The sequence below is a fragment of the Pleurodeles waltl genome, chromosome 9 (assembly GCF_031143425.1).
Source record: "Pleurodeles waltl isolate 20211129_DDA chromosome 9, aPleWal1.hap1.20221129, whole genome shotgun sequence".
NCBI lineage: Eukaryota > Metazoa > Chordata > Amphibia > Caudata > Salamandridae > Pleurodeles > Pleurodeles waltl.
Window position 1 is genome coordinate 779,130,827 of NC_090448.1, and position 20,932 is coordinate 779,151,758.

At 47.8% G+C, this 20,932-nt stretch overlaps 1 protein-coding gene across 1 annotated transcript in view; it reads right to left on the minus strand.

Moving 5' to 3' along the window:
- LOC138259962 (uncharacterized) overlaps positions 1-20,932 on the minus strand; it is a 71,229-nt gene that overhangs the window by 19,681 nt on the left and 30,616 nt on the right. The gene's annotated exons all lie outside the window — the stretch shown is intronic.

A 20,932-nucleotide genomic window follows, 5' to 3' on the forward strand; every position in this document is an offset into this window, starting at 1 on the left:
TTACATGAGTACCAGTTACATTACACAAGAACTAATTCATTTTTTTTTGTCGGCATGGAGAGATGAAGTAATTTGGCCACAATTACACAATGTTGAGCCTGATGCAGAGACAAGAACATGGTTCTCCAGGTCAAAAGGCGGTGGCTCTGGCCCTTACGCCACATCCTCTCTCCGTCAGCAATGCAAAGACAAGAAGGAATCTGATACTAAGGGGCATATTTATACTCTGCTTGAGCGGAATATGCGTCAAAAATTTTGACGCACATTCGGCGCAAACCCTGCCCCATATTTATACTTTGACGCCTGACCCCGCAGCGTCAAAATCCCACCATGTGCGTAATTTTTTGGAAGGGGGAACCTGCCTTCCGTTAATGATCTGCAAGGTAGGCGTTCCCTTCCAAAAAATGACTTTAAGGCCTGAGCGCCTTATTTATACTCTGGCGTCATTTTGACGCACAGGAGGGGGTGGGCCTTAAAATATGACGCACAGCCTGATGGGCGCTGTTTTTTAACGCTGGGGTCAGGGCAGGCGTTAAGGGACCTGTGGGCTCGGATGGAGCACAGAGGTGCCCTCCCCTGCCCCCAGGGACACCCCCTGCCACCCTTGCCCACCCCAGGAGGACACCCAAGGATGGAGGGACCCATTCCAGAGAAGTTGAGGTAAGTTGGGGCAAGTATTTTTTTCCCATTTTTTTTAAGTGGCTGAGGGGGGCCAGATTTGGGCCCCCCTACATGCCACTATGCCCAATGACCATGGCCAGAGGACCTCAGTTCCCTGGGCATGGCCATTGGGCAAGGGGGCATGACTCTTGTCTTTGCTAGGACAGGAGTCATGTCAATGGAGGTTGGGCGTCAGAAAAAATGGCGCAAGTCCGGTTTGAGGCCTGATTTTTGCCTGAGACCTGACGTGTACCATTTTTTTACGCACAACCCCCATTTTCCCATACGCCAGCGCTGCCTGGTGTGAGTCTTTTTTTTTTTACGCAGACCAGTCCGCAGCACTGGCTAACGTCATTCCATAAATAAGGCGCCCGCATTGCGCGTTTGAAAGGCGTTAGCCGGCGGTAAAAATTTTGACGCACAACTGCGTTGGTGCAGTTGTGCATCAAAAAGTATATATATGGCCCTAAGTAAAAGTATATATTTGGCCCTCAGTGGTTTCATCAAAGCACTCGAACCCTGACTTGATGAACTCTGCATATACAATATGATGATCTTTCTATGTTTATGCTGTACAAAAGGACAATTTCAGCACAGCACAATGGCAGGTGTGATGGATAATATAGACCCAAGTGAGTGTGGTAAGGTGCTGTTGAGTGGGCATTAAAGCCTATCCCTAAACAGAACTGGACTGTGGCACAAAGTGCATAACAGAGCCTGAGATTATAGAAACCTTCCATTCATTGCTCTTCCGTACTTCTAAATTTAGATAACTCAATAAGTTATTATGTTACATCGTGATTTACTTAAAATTTGTGCCCTTTCTTTATTGGGCGCAGCGACAAAAAGGACAGATAGTTGCAGGTGTTGTCAGGCTTGTGTCCTGAAAGAAACAAGGCTGCAAAATCAGCGCGCCGAAGCATCTAACGCTTGTAAAAAGTACATGTCAGAAGGTCACACTGCATTACAGCCTTGCGATCTGGAAAATGGGTCTTTCTTTGGTCATATACCTGATCTCCACCCCAGATTTACTACCTCGCTCACTCGGTCCACTTAGCAGTCCTCCTTTCCAAGCATCCTTTTTTACCCCAATCCCAAAAGAACATGCGGTGCTGTAAAATTAAAGGTTGCAGTTTATTTATATTCACTGATATACATCACACGGTAAATGGCATAAGGCGTCCTATTTCATAATCACACCATCATGATTCTTGATTTTGGAGGGGGAGCCCTACCTCAGGTGTAAGGCTTCATCTAGCTACCGACTCTGCTTAGAGGACGGATGACCTCGAGCCGGGCGGTGCGTGCCGTGCATGCCGTTATGTCCCCCGCACCCCCACAGGGACCCAGTCGTCAGGCCTCCCAAGGCACACGGAGTCATAAGGCACCCCTTGTCTTTTTGTGGTGACCGTGAGATCCCTTGCTCCTGCCAAACTAGTAGCTTACATTCCTATGTTACCATTGCAATTGCGACTAATTACGGTAATATATGGGAATGGCAGGGGGATGTGGATTTGTGCCATCTTAGTGGCTACAGCTGTCGACTTTGGATCATGGACATCCAGGTTCGAATCCTGACTCCTGGTTTCGATGATTGGCTCAACATCGTGTGATTTCCAGTAAATCACTAAATCGCCCTCTGCCTTAAACTTGAAATCTGCACTTGATGTACGCTATCTATGTAATGTAATGTAATGTAAATTCGTACTTGTAAAGCGCACTCCGACCCTAAGGTATCGAGACGCTGAACACATACCGCTGTGGAACCCCTCCTGCCTTTTCCCTGTGAGGTGCCCACTCCAGGGCAACCCCCAAGATGAAGCCAGGCATCCCAGTGCTGTTGGGGCCGTTGTGGAGATTAAGCAAGCTATTGCCCAGAGTTGCAGTGTGAGACCCATGAATTAGATTAGGCACAGAGGCGAGAAATATCCTGTCCAGGGAAATTGAGCCCAAGAACCACCGAGGCGGGAATTGAACCCTGGTGCTGGGCTAGATCTCTGCATCAGGGTCTGCCTCTCTAACCATTGTGCCACACTTCTCCACTTATCTAGTGGATCGTCTCCCAGGCCAGAATGTACTATGCATTGTTACATTGCTTTCTAGCTAGTTTTGCACTACATAAATACCAATCCATAAATATATCTGTATGGCGCCCATGTCTATATGACGCGCATGCCCCCCTACATGCATGCCCATTGCCTTCCTGGATTGCGTCTGTTAAAGCAAAGCCAATCCCAAATAGTGTTTGGCCGCCTGCTTATCCTTTCTGGGCTGTGCTTACCTGACCACCGAATTGCCTAAAATGACTGCCTCCTACACCTTGCTGGGTTCATGCACACTGCAGTTGCTGTGCCTGCTTGACAACAGCATTCTGTGTCTGACCTATGGCACCAGCACCAGACATGACCTGCTACTGCCCTAGTAACCTGATCCACAAAACAGCCTGTTGCTGGCCCTCCATCGTTGGTTACCCTGCCCTTGTACGTGGATAGTGCCCCTCACTTCCATGCAATACAGCTGTTTCACACTGCTTTGCCTGCCTGCTGAAGCAGCTGCAAATGTGTCTGCATTTACTATTGCTGAAGCCCCTATTACCACAGGTCTACCCCATGGACCCTTGATTTTGCAGTAGCTGCTCTACTGCCCCGGTGCTAGGCATTCGGGTTATGTAGTGGTAATGTTAGATTGCCCATCCGCCGTCTGTGTTTTCGGTGGAACTTGGTGGTTCGTGAGCAGCTCCTTGGAGACAGCTCTTGTAAAGTTTTGCTGGCTTCCAGAAGCTTCCCCCAGCATCTACTGAAAAAACATTCACGGCCCTGCTTCCTGATGCTGCACGCGCCTGCTGCATCAGCAGCTGCATGTCATCTAGCCCTTGTGACCACTATCCTTGTCCATGGCCTGCTGTGTGCTCCTCAGTGCTGTAGTAAAGAACAGAGCTCCGTCCTGTAGCGTACACCAACATGCCTCAGGTTGTAGGTCGCAGGGGAGGAAAGAAAAAGGGGGAAGACCCGCCCACACGCAAGGTATGCACATGGAGAGTTGTAAGTGTTCCAAGCCTCTGTGTCCTTTGTTTCACAGCTGCATGCGCCCGCAAAGGCCTGACAGGAACCAGCACTACCGTGGAGATGAGGTGGAGCCGGCCCCGCTGCACCCATCTCACCAGCATCAATCGCTGCTGTCAGGCTGCACAGGACCCTGTTCTCATGGACCATCTTCTCCACCCAGTCTGTTATAACCAAGTGCCGCACCCTCTTGTCCCAACCAAGGTCAACAGACGACTCCCTGTGGGGCCACACCCAGACTCACAAGGCCTGCAGCGGGAGGTACCTACTGGGAGTGCCTCCTCTCGCCATCTCAACTGCACCATGTGGTGCTGCCATGCCCTGGCACCTTGCTCCTGCATGGGTGGCCCACCCCATCATCCGCCATTGCAGTAAAAACCAGGGACATTGTGTAATCGCCTGCACAAACGTGCCTGATAGCGCTTTATACTACACCCCACAAGCCTGGCGCTCCAGCTTTAGCCAGAACAACCACACTTCATCTGACCAACAAGAGGGTGAGCACGCTGTGCTAGACCCACGGGGACCATTTCCGCCCAGCAATGCCTCCACTGCAACACCTCATGCCATGGTCACACGTCTGAACCACTATTTCAGAGCCACAAAATAGACTGATGGCAAGATCAAATGTACCCTGCTACTAAACTATGCAGGGTGGACATCTTTACGCTGTTCTTCAATCTCCCCCTACATGGTTGCCAATAATGATTATAACAAGGGCATCAGCTCCGTCATGCATACTTCGATCCCCAGGTGAATTCTTATGTTGAGAGGTTCAAGGTCTGCCAAGCCCAACAATGCAAAAGGGTATTCATTGGCCTCTTCTACACCGCAAATTCGCCAACACTAATACTGATTGAAAGTGAGGGCTCAAATCATCCTAGGTTGCTGGTCCACTGACCTGAGGCGCCACAAACTCCACCACCCTAACATGCCACTGGATGAGATCCTGAAAATTGCCCTTTCCCAAGAACTATCCAACAACGGGGCAGATCAGTTCAAAATGGCATTCCACAAACTCTCTGCCACCCTTGAGCCCACATCACAGCCTATAAAGAGACAAATGGCTGCAGCTATCTCCCAAGCCCTCTCGCTGAAACACACTCACGCTGCCCAGGCCAAAGACCTCAATGGCTTCTGTGGGTTTTCGGCACATTTGCTCTTTGAGTGCCCTGCCAGAGGCAAAGCCTGCTGGATATGCCAATGCTCCACCCACTTCCAGAAACTCTGATGTGATGGGAGCGTGCCATCTGCAGTCCATGGGCATGGCACACCCAAGCACAAGGAGTAACATTGATAACACAAGAGCAACCAACTGCCCCAGAAGGAGCTGCCACCACCTCCACACCTAGCTATGCCACCACGAAGATGAAGTCAACAAGATCTTCCTGATCGCATGCACCCTTGAACAAAGGCTACCATCCCAATGAGCCCGACCCATACGCCCAATACAAACTGGGCATACACTGGTCACGTCCTTGATTGACAGAGGCATCGGTCAAGATCACCACCCTGGAGCAGTTCAATGTCCTTGACCTGCTGTGCCCATGCTGCTGCCCACCACAGCCAGAATATGTGCCTATGGGAGTTCGTCACCTATTCCACTAGCTGTAGTATTCACTTGTTCCGCCTCCCATGGTGCCCATGCCTGTGCAACAAAATTCTTTGTCACCTACTTGGAGTCAGAAACATTCCTTAGCTGCAAAATTGCTGAGCACCTACAGCTCGTCCACTTCACTGCAGCCATTAGGGACCTCTCCAGTGACATCGTCTGCCCGATCCTTGACTTTCCACACATCTTCACAGCCTGGCCTCCAGTATCTCTCTACATTGACCCTATAGTTTGCGCCATTGTACTAAGGCACCACAGAGTCCCGTTCCATCTTCACTCTGCCGTAAGGGTAGAACTGCAAAAACTTGAGGATGCTGGAGTCATAAAAAATGTGTCAGGGCCCACTAGTTGCAAACAAGTCTAAGCATCCAGGGAGCATACTTTTTGGCACAGACACACCTTCTCATCAGGGCAATATGAGGAGAACGGCACATCTCTCCTACTTTTGATTACCTGATCGCCAACATCAGCAGCTCCAAATGGTTCTTGAAACTTGACCTGAACTTGGGGTACCGCTGAAACTGCAAGAAGGCAGCAAATATATCACAACTTTCTCCACTCACAATGGCCTCCACCACTCACAATAAATTGCAGAAAATGCCAGCTATTTGCCAAGAAATAGAATTCTTCCGCTGCACAAGTTCGAACTTACCAAATGTACTGGCATTAAAGAAGAGGCCACACCATTCTTCGCTGCCGAAGTTCAAAGCTTCCTTGGCCTTGCAACATACCATGGAAAGTACATCCCCTACCTAGTAACCCTGGCTGGACCGTTGAGACATCGCACCAAAACTTTGATTCCATGGCCACGGGGAAAACATGAACAGGGCACGTTTCAAACCACCAAGAAGGCTCTTTTCAAAGATTCTGTGATGGCATATTTCAATCCTGGAAGGAGTCTAAATTAGTGGTTGATGTCAGCCCCTTCCGTCTTGAAGCTGTCTTGATGCAGAATGCTGGTGATGACCACTGGGCATCAGTCGCGTTCGCCGGCAAAGCCCTCACAGACTCAGACAAGCACTATTCCCACATTGAAAAAGAAGCACCTGCAATCAAGTGGGGCTGCCACCATTTTCACCTCTACCTCTACAGCCATCCCTTCGGAGTCGTCACAAACTACTCATACGACTTTCCATGGGCACTGCACCGCATCCACCTCCCTGAATAAAAAAATGGGCCCTGCAGCTCCAAAATTATCAGCAAACAGTAACTTACAAGCCAGGATGTGTCTATCCTGCTGAATACCTCTCCAGGCACCCACGAGAATCAGCCTGCAGCTCCCCTGGTTCCCTGTCCGATGCCGCCAAGTACACCCACTGGATTGCGGAAGTCAGCTGCCCGCGGCTGCCACTCTCCAAGACATTGCAGACGCCACTAAAATCCCTGCATTCAGAAGACTTGGGAGGTTGTCAAGCCAGAAAAGAGGAAACACTTCTCCAAGAAATGGGGAGACACGATGACACCATCCAGCGCGACCTGTCCGCACTGTGCACTATCCACAATTAACTCAGTGCCATCAAACTGGGCACTTCCTGAGAGGCCACTGAATCATCATCCCCCACTCGCTGAGCCTGACCATATTGGCACTCGCACACATGGGACACCAAGGATCCACAAAAACTAAAGCATGCAGAAGGCGGAAGGTCTGGTTCCTGGCTAAGGATGCCAAATGATATGGTCACTAGATGTCATTGGTGCCAAGTGAGCAAGTCGCCGGACCGACCTCCTCCAGTCACAATCGACAGCCCCAGCGCCAGGCCATGGTGTGAAATAAGTGTGAACATCAGTGCTCTGCCTGATGGAAGACCCATGCTGGTCTTGTTAGATGCTTTCTCCAAGTTTCCCATAATGGTGGTACTACAAAACACCACGTTTGAACACACCAGGAAAAGCCTCAACAAAATGTTTGCACTATTCGAAGTCACGAATACCCTCATGAGCGACAATGTTCCCCCATTTCATAGCCAAGACTTCAATGAAGGCCTCCAGTACCTTGCTGTCACCCATAAAATCACCCCCTCGCTGGCCCTAATTCAAGGCTGAGGTCGAAAGACTAAGGTGCATGCTCAAGAAAACCATCTGCATAGCATGCGAACATCAACTCAATGTGGAGGACATAATCCACAGGACCATTGGCGCATATCGTCACACTCCACATAGCACCACCAAAAAGCACCAGAAGATGTCATATTCTGAAGGACTGTTCGAGACAACATCCCAAACGCTGGAGGATGGACCCCAGAGCCTTAAATACAGTGGGCAACCCAATGGAGGAGAAGGCAAACCAACCAGAGCATCACCTGGCTACTGGAGCTAGAGACTCAAGCATCAATATAGAAGACTTGGTTTTGGTGCACGATGTACACCCCAGTGAGAAGTTCTGACTCCCGTTTGTGACACGTATACTCCAAGTCACTGAGAAGGAGGGCACATTGGTGACAGCCTGGAAAGACTTAGGGTCACAAAGACCATGATCAAGTGGCGCCATCAAGCTCCCAGGGGACTCAGAACTCAACCACCATGCATGTCCCCAGGGGAGTGGTAAGAGGATTGAAATATTTAGCAACAAGGGGGCAATTTATCACCCTGCCTCCCCCCCCGGAAGCTCCACCCACACCAGAAGTAGTCAAGCAGTTGCAAGCACCAGAACCTTGCATTACGTCCGAAGCAACCAAAGGACACCCGTACCGACCGAGACCCACCATCATGATCCCAAAGAAGTTGGAGGATTATGTTTGCAAATGATTTGTTGGTACTGAGAACCCCAGCATCTGTGAATCAGTGACTGCTGAGGAACGTTTGCTGTGAGCTGGACGTGGTAGAGGTGTTGCTCACTCCTTGTCTAACCATCCCCAGCCCCTCCTTGCTGGCGGTCCAATTCCTTCCCGCTCTGCACTGCAGTGCCAATGCTCTTGATAGCCGCAGGCTGGTCCTTAAAGTCTGTGCTCCTCCTGCTGCTGGCTCCGCGTTCTGAACTGTGATTGGTGCTTTCCTCTTTCACAGCTGCTGTCCTCTACTGCTGTTGGTCTCGTTAGAGCTCTAGTCCTTTCGCAATCATCTACGGAGCATGATCAGGGTTCTGTAGCGCTGGGTTCAATGTCCTCTTCACATTGCTGTCAGAAGAGGCTGGGTGCCCCTTCTTTGTAGCTTAGTACGCTAACCGGATTAGCCAGTTCATACAGTGGAGCCCAATCACTGCGTAGCATGTTTCTCTCCCCGGTTTCATCTTTCAGCTGTGGCGGACCAGGCACCTCCATCTGCCCTGTTGCCACCTCACCATTTTCTTTGTCCCCGGACCCTTTTCTGGGTGAATGCTCTCAGTCCTTAATGCCAGCTGTGCCCAGGTAGAACATGGGTACAGCTTAAACTACCAGAAAACTGAAGACAGCAATTTCAGTCCCTAACAAAACAAACACCCTTAACATGACACTGGCAGTGAACCTGACAATAAAAGTAACTGTGCAAGCACCACGGTAGGAGTTAGTCTTTTGAAGAGTTGTTTCATTACATATCTCTGCACTGTTTACAAATATTGTTTCTGGCCTTGAAACTTTTCAACAGGAACCTAGTGTTAAGAGACCTTCTATCGTAGTGAAAGCCAGGCAGCCCCTGTAAGATATACGTACCCCAGTTCCAGTATAAGTACTCATATTGTTGCTGCCTGTGCTGTATCTGTGTAATGAGTAAGAAAAGCTTTCACAACTCCTGACCATGCTTTACCGGTCCTGTGTAAGTGTGCCTTGAAGCAGTAATGATGGTAGAGTCTGTGCATTTTGAGCTGTGTCTTTGGTTTAGGATCTGCATTTGATACTTTAAATGGCATATAATGTTTACTAGCAGATATGATGACCTTAGAGGGCCTCTGATGCTTGTAGTGCCCCTGGCACGCAAATTGCTGCCTGGTTAGTATATTGGTGGTAAGTGAAATATAATTTTATCTGATTTACTAATCATTTTATTAGTCTTGCCCTTATTGTAAGCTTTTTTAATTAAAAAGGACTTCAAGGATTAAGCTGTGTTACTGCCTGGAATCCTAAACCTTAGGTGAATCAATATCCTTGTGCAATCATTCACATGCCTTACATTTCTTACAACCCTCAAATCTTTGCCATGATTCTAGCCAGGTCGATTGAATTTGGGGATCGTAGCTTCTAAACAATCTCTCATGGGTGGATTTCTCCTTCTTATAAATTACAACTGGGATTTTGAGAAGTAGGCCACCAGTAACCTGTTAATATTTTTTAGAACAGCCCAATGTTTTTTTAAGATCTTAAAAATATATGGGATGCTTGATGGAACAATGCATGCGTATATCAAGCATGCCTTTACAATGCGGTCTCAATGGCGACCGCCTCTTTACCACGCATGCCTTTACAACGAATTTCGGTGTAAAAGCATGTTTGGTAAAGGAACATACTTGGTAAATTTTTCCCCACCCTGCCCCCTTACACCTGATATACTCCACTCCGTCCAAGCCCATAAAACTGCCCCTTCCACCCCCTGAGCCCTAACCTCCCCCTGCCCTGTCCCAAAAACTACCCAGACCCAGGCCCCCACCCTGAACCCTAAAACCCACCCACCCTGTCCTAAAAACTACCCCGTCCCCCAACTTGAACCCTAAAACCTACCCCTCCCTGTCCTAAAAACACAACGACCCCGCCCCCATCCTGAATCCTAAAACCTACCCCGCCCTCTCCTAAAAACTACAGAGAGAATAGGAGGAGTCCAGCCAGTTGACTTCCTTAGAATGCCGAATTTATAAGATAGTTGTGAGAACTCTAAAGCGGAAGGCCTGGACTCTAAGCCTCCCAATAATTATAGTGCTAGATTAATTATAGGTGAGTTCCCACTTCAAAAATTACTAAGAGTAAGCACAATGCTTGAGTGATTGTTTTATTGCATTAGAAAAAAGAAATCAGTTCCATAAGTTTATAGTCCAGTTGATTTATGGCAGTCTTAGAGTTGAAGTTAAGTTCCAAAGATCAGCAAAATAGCAATCCAATCAACTAATACCAGGGTTGAAAGGAATCGAGTAGCAATATTCGATGGAGGAACAGCCAACACGTGTTTCGCCCCTTTAGCGGGTAGGTGGGGGCTTTCTCAAGGCTGTAGAGAATATATATGAACAATATAAGTAGCATACCAAGCAAAAGTATTTCCAGATTGAAAGCATGCTGTCCATGCAAGTCATGCAGGGCATGTTGTGCTCCCTCTCAGTGAAGCCTAGAACTATAAAACTATAAAAGTGTGGTTCATAGCAGATTCCCCAGTGTAAGCCAAGGGCTAAAGTCATAGAAAAGATATTAATTAAGGTAGGGCCATAAGTGAAAATGGGAGAGTTCATTTTACTGCTCTTTGGTTTAAAGAAAAACAAAAGAGAAGAAAAGAAAAAAGTGAAAAAGTGAGAAAATGGTTATAGTCCTATCCTTAAGATGAGTAAGAAAATACAAGCTGGCACTCGCGAGATGTTAATTCGTGCTTCAGAAAGATGTATGTGAACAGATGCTATTAGAAACATCCAATGGATAATGTTAGTGTGACAAAAATAGAAGACACTAAGGGATTGATAACATACCCAGTTCAGAGCAAAATGACAAGCTTCTGGCATCAATTGTCTCAATTGTGAATAGGAATCTAAACATGAGAACAAGTTTTGAAAACTCTCATATACAATCAGTGTTTGCTGAGTAGCACAAAGAACTAAAGGCACCCAGATATTTATGGTATCAAACTTGCCCCCTTTAGAACCATGTCACAAATAATGTCAACCAGCAATGCAAGATTAGATATATATCAAATGAAAAATAAGAGAATATCACGATGTAACAAATAAATATGAACGACATGCTTGTGATTCGCTTGGCCATACAAAAGCCTTTAAAACCCCTTTAACCATGTCCCTGATTTGTCAGCCAGCAATGTTAGATTATATAAGCATCAAAGGTAAAATGAGGAGATATCATCATATAACGGATAAATATGAGCAACATGCTCTAAATTAAAAAAAACCTATTTCTCGGGAGACAATTGATGCCAGAAGCTTGTCATTTTGCTCTGAACTGGGTATGTTATCAATCCCTTAGTGTCTTCTATTTTTGTCACACTAACATTCTCCATTGGATGTTTCTAATAGCATCTGTTCACATACATCTTTCTGAAGCACGAATTAACATCTCGCGAGTGCCAGCTTGTATTTTCTTACCCATCTTAAGGATAGGACTATAACCATTTTCTCACTTTTTCACTTTTTTCTTTTCTTCTCTTTTGTTTTTCTTTAAACCAAAGAGCAGTAAAATGAACTCTCCCATTTTCACTTATGGCCCTACCTTAATTAATATCTTTTCTATGACTTTAGCCCTTGGCTTAAACTGGGGAATCTGCTATGAACCACACTTTTATAGTTTTATAGTTCTAGCCTTCACTGAGAGGGAGCACAACATGCCCTGCATGACTTGCATGGACAGCATGCTTTCAATCTGGAAATACTTTTGCTTGGTATGCTACTTATATTGTTCATATATATTCTCTACAGCCTTGAGAAAGTCCCCGCCTACCCGCTAAAGGGGCGAAACACGTGTTGGCTGTTCCTCCATCGAATATTGCTACTCGATTCCTTTCAACCCTGGTATTAGTTGATTGGATTGCTATTTTGCTGATCTTTGGAACTTAACTTCAACTCTAAGACTGCCATAAATCAACTGGACTATAAACTTATGGAACTGATTTCTTTTTTCTAATGCAATAAAACAATCACTCAAGCATTGTGCTTACTATTAGTAATTTTTGAAGTGGGAACTCACCTATAATTAATCTCTCCTAAAAACTACACAGAAACCCGCCACCCTCACCCTGAACCCCAAAACCTATGCCTCCCTGTCCTGAAAACTACCTGAACCCCACCCTGTACCCTAAAACCTACCCTGCCCTGCCCTAAAAACTACCCCAAACCTCCACCCTGAACCATAAAACCTACCCAACCCTGTCCTTAAAACTACCCTGACCCCCACCCTGAACCCTAAAACCTACCCCGCCCTGCACCTAAAAACTACCCCGATTCCCCCAACCTGCCCTGAAACCTAAAACTTACCCTGCACGGTTCTAATACCTACTCTAATCACCCCGCCATCTACCCTACAAACCTACCCCGCACTGCCCTAAAAACTACCCTGATTACCCAGCCCTGAACCCTAAAACCTACACCGTCCTGTCCTAAAAACGACCCGACCCCTCCACCCAAGCAGTGTACTCTAAAACCTACCCCACACTGTCCTAAAAACTATCTTAACCCCTCCACCCAAAAACATATCCCGCCCTGTCCTAAAAACTACCCGACACCCCCCACCCTGAACCCTAAAACCTACCCCCACTCTCCTAAAAACTAACCTGCCCCCCCCCCCCACCCTGCCCTGAAACATAAAACCTACCTGGCCCGGTCCTAAAAACTACACGGACCCCCACCCTGTACCCTAAAACCTACCCCGTCCTGTCCTAAGAACTACCCCAACCCCCCACCCCTGCCCTGAATCCTAAAACCTACCCTGCCCTGTCCTAGAAACTACACGAGCCCCACCCTGTCCAAAAAATACCCCAACCTCCCCCCCCCCTTACCTCCCTCTCCTCTTCTGTCTGCTCCTTCCTGTTCTGCACAGAAATCTAGACTGCTTTCTCTGCCATTACCACGCATAAGCTTGGTAAACGCATGTGGGCATGCATGCATGCGTAGTAAAAGCATATGCGTGGTAATGACAGCATGGTCAATGCATAGCACTGCATTGACTGCATTGTAAGTAATGTTTCCCAAACATATGTAGCTGTGCTGAAAAAAATATCAAGTTATTGGTAGCCTATTTTGCAAAAACTCAGTGGCTGTATAGAATCATGGCAAGATTTTAGGTGTGTTAATATTAATGATATAATGTCTGGGTATTAAAGCTGTACATTTGTGCTCACACACATTTATAGTAGAAAAGTGAGCATAGGTTTAAAATGCAAAATGGATCACGCTGTTTGTATAATACATTGCCCTTGTCCTAAACCATATAGAGGGAGTATGACTCTCCAGTACATAAATAGATGCAGAAACATATCAGAACGATTAGAAAATCGAAAATTAATTAACCTGTGAAAAGACATTTCATAAGAATGCATTACAATAAAATGGAATAGCGAAAATTTGAAAATAGATTGTATACCAAAACTCCAAAAGAAGGGAACAGGGAGATGACACTGAGAAGATTAGAGTCCAAGTACATTTTGGATCTGCACACTAAATAATCCTTTTGTCTTAATTGGGACGATGATCTGTTCATACATATGGGATTTAGGTATCCCCTCTTGTGAACCCATTTTGTATGTTTTTTTATCCAAACTGTTTTAATATTACAAGGTGATGCCTGACGCTTTATCCTAACTGTGAATTTATATTCACAGATGTAACTATAGAAATTGCATTGTGGCCCCAGTTTATTTTGAAAGATGAATTAATATAAAAATGATGTGACGAATCATGCCCACTTGGGTGGATTTATCAAAAGTAGACTCTATTATTAGTATGGATCTGGAAAAAAGTAGGAGGAAATCTGATTATACATGATAAGATTGTATCAAATACATTTAACCGTAGTAAGCCCACCTGGACAGGAAATCTTTGCTGAGACTGTCTTTCATTCGGTCACAGGTGGGATCGATATCAGATTTAAGGCTGCCAAGGACATGCCTTTCTCTGTTGAGACATGTACACGACGCTTTGATGCAGAGTAAGAGGAGCCGCCCACCACCATAGCCACCAGGACTGCGGCAGCAGTCCACGCTGAACTGCAGGGAGACCGGGTCGTGGTAGATTGTTACCGCCACCCCCACCACTACAGGGGCAACTAAGACTGATGCTCGCGCCCCGAGCGGGCCAAATTCCCGGCCGGTAGTAACAGTGGCATCATTAGCGAGGGCCCGTGGCTCCAGAGTAGGCTGCAGAAGGCATCACAAGTGTGGCGGCAAGCAACCCCCGGAGACCGCAGCAGTGACTGCGGACTGCACTGTGGTGAGTGCGATGAGCGCAGGAACCTGGGCACAGCTATAGCTGGTGTTGGTGGCCCCTAAAAAGCCAGCGGAGCTCGTAGTCTATGAGAAGCATGAGAGAGTGCGAGGAGAAAATGTTGGGAGGTTGCTGTGCCTCTGAAGTCTGTTCTACTCGTTCCACCTGCTCTGTGGTCTCCAGCTGCACCTGTTTAAGTCAGGTAGCCCCTTTACCACATCTGGGTTGCTAAGTCTTTGTTAGACATTCCTTCAGACTTGATCCAACAATCCTCAAGCTTTATAACTCCAAACTGCGTTCTCGTGCCCCTCCGTGCCCCTCCGTGCCCCCGTCCTCCAGGGGGGACAACCAGAGAGGAGAGGCGGTGCAGGGGTGATCTAGACTACAAACCACGCTCACATTCCAGGCCACGATCCAGACTACCAACCATGCTCATGCTCTAGGCCGCATACTCATGCCCCTCCATCTCCAGCTGTAGGTCTGGAGGTGTGGCAGCACAGCTAAGCACTAGGACTTGGTGCTAAGTGCATAGTGCTACTGAACCGACGGGACCCAAAGGGAAGCAACGTGAAACGAGAAGCAAATAGCATGGAACCCAGCCCCTCTTAAGCACTTCCTGGCAAGGAATGACTAAAAGGAAATACAACACGTGCTGGCAAGGGCAGGGAGACAGCTCGACCCCACAACCTACGCATGAGGGGGTAAGCACCCCATTGCCACCGGTAGCTAGGGTGTTCAAACACTATAGTGGAGACCACCTAAACCACTCAGGACCGCCCAGAAGCAAAGAACTCTATAATCCGATTCCTCCACAGATCTACGGCAGTGGGATCAGAGTGTGTCCAAGAAGGGACACATGAAGTGGGGGCCCCAGACAGTCAAACTGAAAACCAGGTGCCATGCACATCAAAAGACACTGCATCAGTGGTGGCACTGCCGGGGAACCTTAAAATGCAAAGATCCTTTTCATGCCCCGCCTTCACAACAACCCATCATGATCCCTGCATCACTAGTGAGACAGTAACTCAAGTATGGTCTGCAACATCAGTACTCCAGAATAGTGATGACAAAGCCACCCAGCAATCAAACTCACTCGTGGCCTGCTCCCCTATACTGGAGTTCGAAAACCGAACACACCAAATGATGACTACTGCACAAGCAATTTGTGAGCTTGAGTGGACCCCTGAACAAAGGCATTCAGTGACGTGAAGAAACCATTTGGAGTAATTAAACAACCCCACGCTAGAAACAAAAACTTTGCCCACCAACTTGGGACAGGCGAGTTTCACAGACCAGGAACTTGGGGTGCTTTTTGAACACTTTTTCAACAATATAGAGGCGCAGATCGACAAAACACTCAGTCATACCTCAATAGCGAGGAGACCCTCTGCTGGGGAGGGAGCTGTTTTAACACCTAGGAGCATGCTAGAAATTCAAGAGCTGGCGGTGATTAGAGCCGCAAAGGACACCATGGCAAGGGCCCTGCTTCAGCAATCAAATAAGATGGAGTTGCAACTTGACCTGATTCAGTCCCTGGCTACGCACCTACTCCATATCGGAACAAAGGTAACGCTTTTAGAGAGTCATTCTACTGCGATAAAGAAGGGACACCTGTGCCCATGCTCCCCAGTAATTGACAAGATAAGTTCCTTACCCAAGATATTGAGTGAACTAGTTTGAGTGGTCAAGGCAAATGTAAAGAGAGATGAGATCTCTGCAGCGACATCCTTTCTCCAAGTGTGCTCTGCAGGTAAAGGCTCAAATACCCCAGACTCAGTGGCAACATCAGGTAACTCTCCTCAGCTATCTTCTGAGGCTAAGGGTTTAACAGACTCAGATATACCCTATACTATGGAGTGCCCGCTACAAAAAAATGAGGCTGGACAAGGGAGCCCCCAAGACCGGGAAGGAGGCAGAGGTTCACCTGTAATAGCACAAAGTGGGGAACTAGAAGCTCTCAAGAGTGAAAAGGGGGAATTAAACATTAAAGGCTCTCCAGAAACTTGAGGAGACAGCAAATGCTAGCAACACGCTTGTTAAGGCCCATCACGATTTGATCCCTGGCCTCTCAAAGAGAGTGAAGAAAAAGCTAAAAAAGCAATACCGGAAACAAAGATGCCAACATAGAATGGCCGTAAGACACAAATCAAACATTGCACCCGTGGTCAAGAAAGGCAGCAGCTCAGTAAAGTTGGTTCCAATTTTCTTGCCTCGGACAAAACAAAAAGGCCAGTAACAAGAACAAGCGGCAGAGTCGCTGCCAGCTTCCCCTAGGAGGATAGGGGTATTCAAATTCACCAAGCAAGCCCCACTACTAGAAATAGCCAGGACATATAAAAAAGTCCAGTCTCAAGAACACGCCGTAGCAATTCAGTCAGCCTCCTCAGGGGCCACCAGAGGAGCACCAATGACATCTGGGAGCCCAGAGAATTTTTCTGGACCAGGGCACCCAAGTTACTGGGAACCACTCAAAAGTAAACCCAGCAATGATGACAACAGTTTCACTCATGGACGGGGGCTTAAGGGAACACTCCAGCCCACGTACAGCACAGGTACATCAGCCCGCATCGCAAGCTGTCTCAAGAAATGAGCAAACTCTACAGCCCGCTGAGTCTACAGGGTCATCCATCAACGCGAGCTACAGGGAGAAGGCTATCTGTTCATTGGCAAACACAACTTATAACGTCCCTCCCAATATGGATGCCTCCTCGCAGTCTAGAGCTACAAGTACCCTGCAGGAGGCTTAACAGGCCTCGTTGTCCACCAGATATGCTACATCTGAATAAGCAGAACAGGACTATCTGGAACTAACTTTCATCCCTCACTATACTCCAAAAGTCTTATAGACACCTTAAATAGGGGGAACCTACTACGGCTCTTTAGTCATGTTCCAGCACTCAGGCACATTTCCTCTGAGGATATCAACTGGGTCAGGTTGGAGCCACCGTTCGTAACTCTACCGGAGAAGTCTCAAAACCATTATGGAAAAAGGCATCTCAGAGAGCTGCAGTGTGGGCCAAAAGAGAGTCTTTTGCAGACGGGGCATCAACTTATATATCCTACTGACTGTTAAATACCCATTTGTTTTATTAAACACCGACCCCAGGGAAACATCGAAAACAGTCTTAAGAGGCTCAAGTGGAGGGAGGAATTGCTGGACCTCCATAACTGAGGCCTCACAGGCCTTAACTATAGTAACAGAAGAGAGATGCTCCCGGCCACACATTCAGTCTTCCAATGTCTGTGGAGGGAACAGAAGCCCCACTTACTGGATAGACTGAGACATAAGTCCTAGTACCTTGGGGGCATAGTGCAATACTCCCCATGATTAACCAAATCCTTGTAAATTTTGTTGTGGAATGTGGCAGGCCTTAGGAGTATCGCCAGGTCCAGGGAAGCATGGTCCTACCTAAACTCAAATGACAGTATCTGCATGCAGGAAACCTGGGAACTTTTTCCATCTCATTTGTCAGGCTATTATGAGATCTTCCTGACAGCAACACAACCAAGTTTTTTTGGCCGCCCCTCTGGTGGTTTATCCATTTTTATTAAGCACTCAGCCAATCTGACGGTGTTGGACCTGGCCCTTTTACAGGGTCATTCCCCAGACTTTTTGCTTTTTGCCTCCCTATTTTTCTGACCTTTGTTGGCTGACGTTTTGACTCTGAGCACTTTATCACTGTTAACCAGTGCTAAAGTGCATGTGCTCTCTCTTACAAATTTGGTATGATTGGATTATACCTGATTGGCATATTTAATTTACCTATAAGACCCTTGTAAAGTGGTTTCCCTTTACCCAGGGCCTGTAAATTAAATGCTACTAGTGGGCCTGGAGCGTTGCTTGCACCACCCACTGAAGTAGCCTGTCAAACCTATCTAAGGCCTGCTAGCACAGAGCCTGTGTGCGCAGTTTCCTGCCACAGGGACCTGGCATCTAAATTTACTTGCCAGGCCCAGAACTCCCCTTTTACTACATGTAAGTCACCCCTAAGGTACACCCTAGCTAGCCCTTTGGGCAGGGTGCCATGTATGTAGAAGGAAGGACATGTGCCATGTATTGTGGCCTGTCCTGGTAGTGACAAACAGCCTAACTTGGTGTCTCACTGCTGTGAGTACTGCCTCCTCATAGGATTGCATTGGAGATGACCTGCCTTATGTGTAAGGGGTATTGTCTGATTTATGAGGGGTAGCGTAGGCATGCTTGGTATGGTTGTGATAGTGGTGAGAAATGTTGCTTACTGGTGTAGGTCTATTTTTTATGACTATCACAGAAATGCCACTTCTAGAAAGTGCGCATTTATCTGTGCTTATGACTTTGGGGTTTTGCAGCTTGTCTCCAATCCACGTCTGGGCAGACGGACAGTTGGGGCTTTGTGCATACTTCCCAGACAGCCTGAAAAACAGGGAGGGTGGAGGTATCACAGAGGTGCATCTACATATTGTAAAGCCTTCCTGGGCTGAGAGAAAGGAGAGGCGGGGCACACCTGCATTCGTAAAGAATGTGCCCTGGCCTCACACAATAGGATCATTAACCCTCCACTGATGTTTGGAGCCTGTGCTGAAAGGAGAGAGGGGGGCACTCCCAGAACCAGTTGTAACTGGCTGGAACCTCCTCTCCCTGCCATTGTAAGACACACTGTAAACTCAGTATAAGTACAGGGGAATTTTCCCCACAATTTGAACATTCTTGGAACTTGAAACTGGACACAGAACGCTGATGAATGGACTCACCAGGAAACCACCTTGGACTGCTGCTGTTGTGCTGACCTGTGACCTGCCTGGTCACTAGGAGGAACTGCCACCATCTGCACCCCTTGTGCTGGCCTGTAGCTGGGCCCACCAGCCCTGTGCTCCTTCTTGTTTGGTTTGCTCCCAGGGGCAGGGTGCTGTGGGCCCTCACCCCTGCAAACACTCTCAACAAACTTTGCCCACAGCACTTTCCAAAGGGCGCTCTTGTTGTGGCTGAGGAAGAATCACTGCCGCAGCCCAGGCTGCAGATTTGACCTTAGCGCTGTGAAAAATGCTTTATTGGGAGCCCTAAAGTCACCGCGGCAGCCCGGGCTTATAGGAGAGCCCCCGCACTTTGATAAGTGGTCCTCTGCCGGATAAATCACTGCCGCAACCCGGGGGTCGCATTTGCCGTCAGCACGAGAAGCGCGCTGTTTTTCGTGCCCTCCGGGGCACCCAAGAAGACAAAGAACGGAGCGAGTATGCTCCAACAGTGCCCCCCGGGGCGAAACGTGCTTTCTGACGCGCCCCGGGGCACAGGCAGGCACCATCTTTGGTGCCTGCCCCACGTAACAGTCCAGGTCGGGCTTGGAAGCGGTGCGCGCACCGGATCGGGTGCAGCCGCATTAGAGAGCAGGTAGGAAGCCTCATCGGAGGCCCCTGCTTCTCTCTCCCTCCGGCTGCCTCCCTCTAAGCAGGACGCGGGGAGGGAAGGGAGGTCCCTTCCCCGGTCACTGTGCTAGGTGCGTGCGGATCGCCCCCACCACTCGGTTCTTGTGGCTTTTGCCCCCCCCCCCCCCCCATCTTGGGAGAGGGCCATCGGAGGCCCACCAAGATCACAGGTCCCCAGAGGGGCCTGTTCTAAACACCAGAGAGAGGGTGCTGATCGCCCCTCCCCCCAAAGAGCACCGCGTGGCCCCCGTTTTTGCCCATAGGAGCGCCGGGGGCCCCGATGCTCAACTCCTAGGCACTGGGAGTGCCTCTACTACAGAAACAGGTACTTTTTAGGGAATCTAGGCTCTAGGAGCCTAGTACAGACTTTTGGATGTTTCAGATTTCCTACCTGTGTACTGTTCCTACATATGTGTGCTAATGCTCCTTTTTATGGGCATGTCTTGCTGATATGTATTTATATGACTTGGGTGATATTCTCTAATGTTCCTTTTATGGGTATTTAGGAATTGTTCATGACAAGTGCATATATCTTTTACTATAATTCCTTGCTACTGCTTATGTTGCAGAATCCTGAATACTTACATGTGCTAATGTGACCACTGCATATTCTTGCAGAGTATTAGTAACTTGTGTAACATTCTGACAACTGCTAAGGTAGCAGGGTATTACTTACGTGTAATGTTGGTCTAATTATGTTTTGTGCAATACAGATTATTTTTACATAACTCAGTGTTGTGTTTACTTTGTGGTGTACATTTTGCATCACGTGTGTTGTGTGTGTTGTGCAAACGCTTTACACATTGCCTCTGGGATAGGCCTGACTGCTCGTGCCAAGCTACCAAGGGGGTGAGCAGGGGTTATCTTGGACGTGTAACTCCCTAGCCCTGACTTGAGTGGGTAGGTTCTGCCTGGCTGAGGTGCATACCCTAGCCAACCAGAAACAGACGGCCACTGAACTTCCAATTAATAGCAAAATGGCCCAAGTAGTCTCCAATAAGTATCCTGAACATCGATCGGGAAAAAGTAGACCTGATACTGGTCAACTGTTACATAAATACGGTAAAAAAACTAAAGCCAGCGACAACCTTTGGATTTCTGGGATCCGTCATCTTCGATCACCCCGGACATTAAATAGTCATGTTGGGAAACTTCAGTGTAAGTGGG